Here is a 6686-nt window from a genome sequence, read left to right as displayed (position 1 = left end):
ATATAGTATAAAGGTACACTATACACTATATACTAAGACAAACATTTGACTAACTGACATTAACTATGAACTGTACCTAACTGTTCTGACTTACATACAAATTCAACTTAAAGAGATATTTAGGAACAAAACTCATTCATAATCCGGGCACTGCCTATAACTCATTTGGTAGGTAGTGTTTTATTTACTGCTATACCCCAGCAACTCAAACAGAATGTGATAGATAATAGCACTCAGTAAATATTTTTTGATTAAAACATGAGGAGTGGAGACAATATGGACTGGCTACTATTTCTAGCAACTTAGATAAGAAGAGTACAAAAACTATAGGGGGTGCAAGATCAAGGGATATTGTGTTATTTGATTGTTTTAGTAAGAACATATCTATAGCAAAGAGGACAGTAGAGAAGGAAGGTATTGACAGTATAAGAGAGAGATGATTTTTTATGAAATAAAAATCCCGAGAAGACAGATGAGAATTGTATAAAAATCTTGATAATGATTAGGGATATTTCCCATTCCTCAAATGCAGATAATTTTCTAAGTGCTGGATAATGATTAAGTGTGATGGAAATAACGTCTAATCATCTCAAGCATTTTAAGTAGGAAATAAGGTCATCTGCTGACTATGAGAGGGTTTGAGAGTGGGCTTGACAATAGAGGTGTAGTTCTAGAATTGTGATTGCAGGGAATATCGCAGCACAACTTTTCATTTAATAGTACTTCCATATCTCCATTGACAATAAGAGCATTTACTCAGTACGATAGGTACAGTACAAGACAAATAGTGAACAACCAAAAACAAATAAGAAAATGAACAAATAGAAGCTGCCCCTACCCACCATTGAGCTCATATTAGAGTTCACTTCTGGGCTTTTTAATTTTATTTCATGTTCTGTTTACCTATTCTTAAATATGTACCATATTGTTTAAATTATTGTAGCTTAATTATTATTATTAATTATTGCAGCTTAATTATTGTAGCTTAATTTGATTATCTGGATGTGATAGAAACACTTAACATTTCCTTTTCAAATTCTTTTGTCTAGGTTTTTCCATCCATTCTCCCAGATAAATTTACAATGTGTTGGTTATTAAATTAACAAAGGAATATGTACAGAATTAATATCTTGCAAATATTGAATTTCTCATTCCCAAAACATGACATATTCTTTCATCCATTTCAGACTTATTTTATTTCTTTCAATAAAGTATTTTTTTTTTAGGTGAGACTGAAGAAATAGAAAACCAAACCAAACCTGTTGCCATCGAGTTGATTCCAACTCATAGTGGCCATGTAGATACAGAGTAGAACTGCCCCATAGAGTTTCCAAGGAGTGCCCGGTGGATTCGAACTGCTGACGTTTTGGTTAGCGGCCATAGCACTTAACCACTACACCACCAGGGTTTTCTGGAGAAATAGACACTCTTATTTATTGCTGATGGACATGTAAACAGGTACACTCCCTATGGAAGGCAATTTACAATAAATCTCGGAAGTATAAATGCTTTCCCTTCACTCTGGGTGCTGGTTTGCTGATCACATCCACTCTCCATCTTTCTTCATCCTCCTCTGTGCTCCAGGAAGCACCATGTGGGCTGCGTCAGCATCAACAGGGTCCCTTGCCTCCTGGCTTCTGACTGGGTTCAGACAATGGAAGGCCTTAGCAGGAGGCTGGAACACGGGAGGGAAGTAAAGAGGGGTCTTCACTTCCCTGGCTCTGCCTTGCTGGCCACCACAAGTTGGTTGTGTCTCTCTACTGAAGGCAGCCCTCTTTATATTGCTACTGTTATGGACTGAATTGTGTCCCCCTAAAATGTGTATCAACTTGGCTAGGCCATGATTCCCAGTGTTGTTACCGCAAATCGAGGATTTGAGCTGCCTGCCGCAAAAGCAAATACTGAGACGGGGTGAGGTGAGCAGCAAGAGGATTTTATTGTATATCGATATACAGGAGACAGAGGGAATGAGCTCCTCCAAAAGACCTGTCTCCCAGACTGGAGACTGGTTGGAAGTTTTATATGGACAGGATTATACTTTCTCTTCGCAGTGGTCAAGTTTCTCACATCTCAGATGAGTTAACCTCTTACTGGCAATCCTTGAAGGTCATCTAGTGCCGTTAGTCACGATTGTCACATCGCAAATGAGTTAATCCTAGTCCTTGAGGGTTATCAATTTGTTCTGTCACCCTCCAAGGAGAAGCTTTAGTTAATCTTAGTGGACCAGGAGGAGGGAGAAAGAAGAAAAAATATCATGAGACAAAGCGGGGACTAGCAATGGTGGGAATCAATTATTCAGCAATGGTGGTAATTGAGTTTATGTAGCCTGTACCAGCATTGTGTGGTTGTCCTCCATTTTGTGATCTGATATAATTATCCTATGTGTTGTAAATCCTAACCTCTATGATGTTAATGAAGCAGGATTAGAGGCAGTTATGCTAATGAGGCACGACTCAATCTATAGGATTCGTTTGTAGCTTAAGTCAGTCTCTTTTTTTATTACACTTCAGATGAAGGTTTAAAGAACAAACTAGTTTCTCATTACACAGTTAGTACACATATTGTTTTATGACACTGGTTGACAACCCCACGCCATGTTAACACTCTCCCTCCTCCACCTTGGATTCCCTATTATCAGCTTTCCTGTCCCCTCCTGCCTTCTAGTCCTTGCCCCTGGGCTGTGGTGCCCCTTTAAATTTTGTTTTGTTTCATGGGCCCATCTAATCTTTGGCTGAAGGGTGAACCTCAGGAGTGACTTCATTACTGAGCTAAAAGGATGTCCAAGGGCTATACTCTCAGGATTTTTCCAGCCTCCATCAGGCCAGTAAGTCTGTTTTTTTTGTGTGTGTGTGAGTTAGAATTTTGTTCTACATTTTTCTTGGGCTCTGTCTGGGACCTTCCATTGTAATCCCGGTCAGAGCATCAGTGGTGGTAGCCGGGCACCATCTAGTGGTACTGGACTCAGTCTGGTGGAGGCTGTGGTAGATGTGGTCCATTAGTCCTTTGGACTAATCTTTCTCTCGTATCTTTAGTATTCTTCATTCTTCCTTGCTCCTGAAGGGGTGAGACCAGAGGAGTATCTTAGATGGCTTCTCACAGGATTTTAAGACCCTGGATGATACTCACCAAAGTAGAATATAGAACATTTTCTTTATAAACTATGTTATGCCAATTGAGCTAGATGTTCCCTGAGACCATGGTCCCCGCAACCCTCCGCCCAGCAATTCAGTCCATCAGGGAGTTTGGATGTGTCTATGGAGCTTCCATGACCTTGTGTTATACAAGTTGTGCTGCCTTCCCCAATATTGTGTACTGTCTTACCCTTCACCAAAGTTACCACTTATCTATTGTTGATTTAGTGTTTTTCCATCCCTACTCCTCTGCTCCTCGTAACTATCAAAGATTCTTTCTTCTTGTGTGTAAAATTTTTCATGAGTTTTTACAATAGTGGTTTCATACAATATTTGTCCTTTTGTGATTGGCATATTTTACTCAGCATAATGCCCTCCAGATTCATCCATGTTATGAGATGCTTCATAGATTCATCATTGTTCTTTATCGTTGCATAATACTCCATTGTGTGTATGTACCATAGCTCGTTTATTCATTCATCTAGTGATGAGCATCTAGGCTGTTTCCAGCTTTTTGGTACTGCGAACAATGATGCAATGAAAATGGGTGTGCATATGTCTATTCTTGTGATGACTCTTATTTCTCTAGGATATATTCCTAGGAGTGGGATTGTTGGATCATATGGTATATTTATTTCTAGCTTTCTAAGGAAGCACCATATCATTTTCAAAAATAGTTGTATCATTTTCCATTCCCACCAGAAGTGTATAAGAGTACTGATCTCCCAACAGCCTCTCCAACATTTGTTATTTACTGTTTTTTTGATTCGTGCCAGGAATGCTGGGATGAGGTGGTATCTCACTGTAGTTTTGATTTACATTTATCTAATGGCTAGTGATCACAAGCATTTCCTCATGTGTCTGTTGGCCACTTTAATGTCTTCTTTGGTGAAGTGTCTGTTCATTTCCTTTGCCCATTTTTTAATTGGATTATTTGTCCTTTTGTTGTAAAGGTGTTGGATTTTCCTGTAGATTTTAGAGATTAGACCCTTGTCGGATGTGTCATAGCCAGACATTTTTTCCTTGTCTGTTGGTTCTTTTTTTACTGTTTTGGTGAAGTCTTTTGATGAGCATAAGTGTTTGATTTTCAGAAGATCCCAGTTATCTAGGTTATCTTCTGGAGTTTGTGGGCTGTTGGTTGTGGTTTGTATCCTGTTAATGCCGTGTATTAGGGCCTCTAGTATTGAACCTATATTTTCTTCTATGATCTTTATACCTTTTGCCTTTACATTGACGTCTTTGATTCATTTTTTTGTAGGGTGTGAGGTATGGGTTCTGTTTCATTTTTTTTTTTTTGCAGATGGACTTCCAGTTTTGCCAGCACCATTTGTTAAAAAGACTGTATTTTCTCCCATTTGATCGATATTGGGCCCTTGAGTGCCATTTTGCCGGAAGTCCTCTTTTTGCCTAATTTTTATTTATTTGTTTTCTTTTTGCTTTTTCATTTTGTTTTCTCCATTACTCGCTCTCTCATCTCTCAACTCCAATGGCAAACTCCCTTAGCACTCTTTGTGTGTGTGTGTGTTTTGTTTGTTTATAAGTTTGTTTTTGGCTCCTGTTTCACTCTGCTTTCTCTCTTCTTTTCCATACCCATCTTAGCTCCACACATCACAACCTCCACCCTCCTTCCAGCCTACCTGCACCGTGTGCTGAACATCACACCACCGAGCAGCACTGGCCCAACCTACTGGAACCTGCCCTGCACTGATTTCCAGCCCGCCATGTCCGACCTACTACGTGCCACAAACAACTAACCCCAGCCCCTCCCCTTCAGCTGGACCTGCCCTGCTGCACCATAGCTGAGTCACTGGCCCTCCCCATTGGACAAGGAGGTAAAAATTACCATGCCCATAGACCAGCAAACAACAAAGAACACACAGCCCGCCTGCTCAGACATAACCAAATAAAATTTAAAAAGCAGGACAAAACAAATGTACAATCAATAAACAAAGAAAATAACTACTGAATGTCCCAAAGAGAGCAGACAATATCAAAACATTAAAAAAAAGACAGGATGTTTCCAGAAGGCGTCCAAAATAAACCGCCAGATGACTTTCCAGTAGAAGAAAAGGCACTAGAACTAACTGATAAGGAATTCAAATCTCTAATATTCAGAGCTATCCAAGAGTTGAAGAAAAAAGAAGATTAAAATGAGGAAAAAATAGACAAATTCATGGAAAAGGCAGAAAAATTCATGGAAAATACAGACAAAAAATGGAAGAATTCAGGAAAATAATACAGGAACAAAATGCCAAAATAAACTCACAACTAGAATCACACAAAAACAACAATTAGAAATCCAAAAGATAAACAACACGATTTCAGACGTGGAGAGTGTCATAGAAAGGCTGAGGAGCAAGTCTGAAACAGTGGAAGACAAGATCAGTAAAATTGAAGACAAGCACTTGGAAACAACTTTGAGGAAACATCGGACAAAAAAAAAAAGGAAGAAAAATGAAGAAACCCTGAGAATTATGTTGATACAATCAATAGCAAGAATTTGTGAGTGGTCAGAGTTCCAAAACAGGAGGACAAAACAGAAAACACAGCAAGGAACATTGAAGAACTGCTGACAGAAAACTTCCCCAATATCATGAAAGATGAAAAACTGACCATCCAAGATATTCATCGAACCTCACATAGGATAGACCCCAAAAAAATCACCAAGGCATATCATAATCACCCTCACTAAAACTAAAGACAAAGAAAGAATCCTGAGAGCAGCTGGAGAAAAACAAAAAGTCACATACAGAGAGGAAACAATAGGACTAAGCTCTGATTATTTGCCAAAAACCATGCAGGCAAGAAGGCAATGAGATGGCACATATAAAACCTTGAAAGAAAAAAATTGTCAACCTAGAATAATATATCCTGCAAAACTGTCATTCAAATATGATGGTGAAATTAGGACATTTCCAGATAAACAGAAATTAATGGAATATGTAAAAACCAAACCAAACTTACAATAATTATTAACAGGAGTCCTTCGGTTTGAGAACGAACAACATCAGACCACAGCCTGAATCTGGGACGCAAGATCGTGCTAGCCAGATACCAACCTAGGAAATGAACTCTCAAGGACTATCCAAAACCAAAAGAATTACAACAGGGAACCAGAGAGGTTAATCTGTAAATGACAACAACTTCAGAACAACAGAAGAGGGAATAAACGGTGTAGGTATTGAACTTCCTAATGGAGAGGAAGGTAAGGTGATGCCAAGTAATAATAGACTGGTTCAAACCTAGGAAAATAAGGGTAAATTTCAAGGTAACCATAAAGAAAGTTAACAAAACTACTCATTAATGTATAAACCAAAAATATAAAGTCTAAGTAAAAGCAAAATGTACAAAAAAAAATTTTTTTTTAAAGCCACAAACAAGGAATTCAGCACAGGAGAGTAAGAGGAACAAACAAAACATCAGCACTACAAAATGAAAGCATTAAACTCACATCTACCAATAATCACACAGAATGTAAATGACATATACACACCCATAAAGAGATGGAGAGTGACAGAATGGATAAGAAAACAGGATCCATCAATATGCTGTCTA

The sequence above is a fragment of the Trichechus manatus genome, unplaced genomic scaffold (assembly GCF_000243295.1).
Source record: "Trichechus manatus latirostris isolate Lorelei unplaced genomic scaffold, TriManLat1.0 scaffold00051, whole genome shotgun sequence".
Lineage (NCBI taxonomy): Eukaryota > Metazoa > Chordata > Mammalia > Sirenia > Trichechidae > Trichechus > Trichechus manatus.
The sequence above is the reverse complement of the archived record's forward strand: the minus strand, read 5'-3'. Positions refer to the sequence as shown.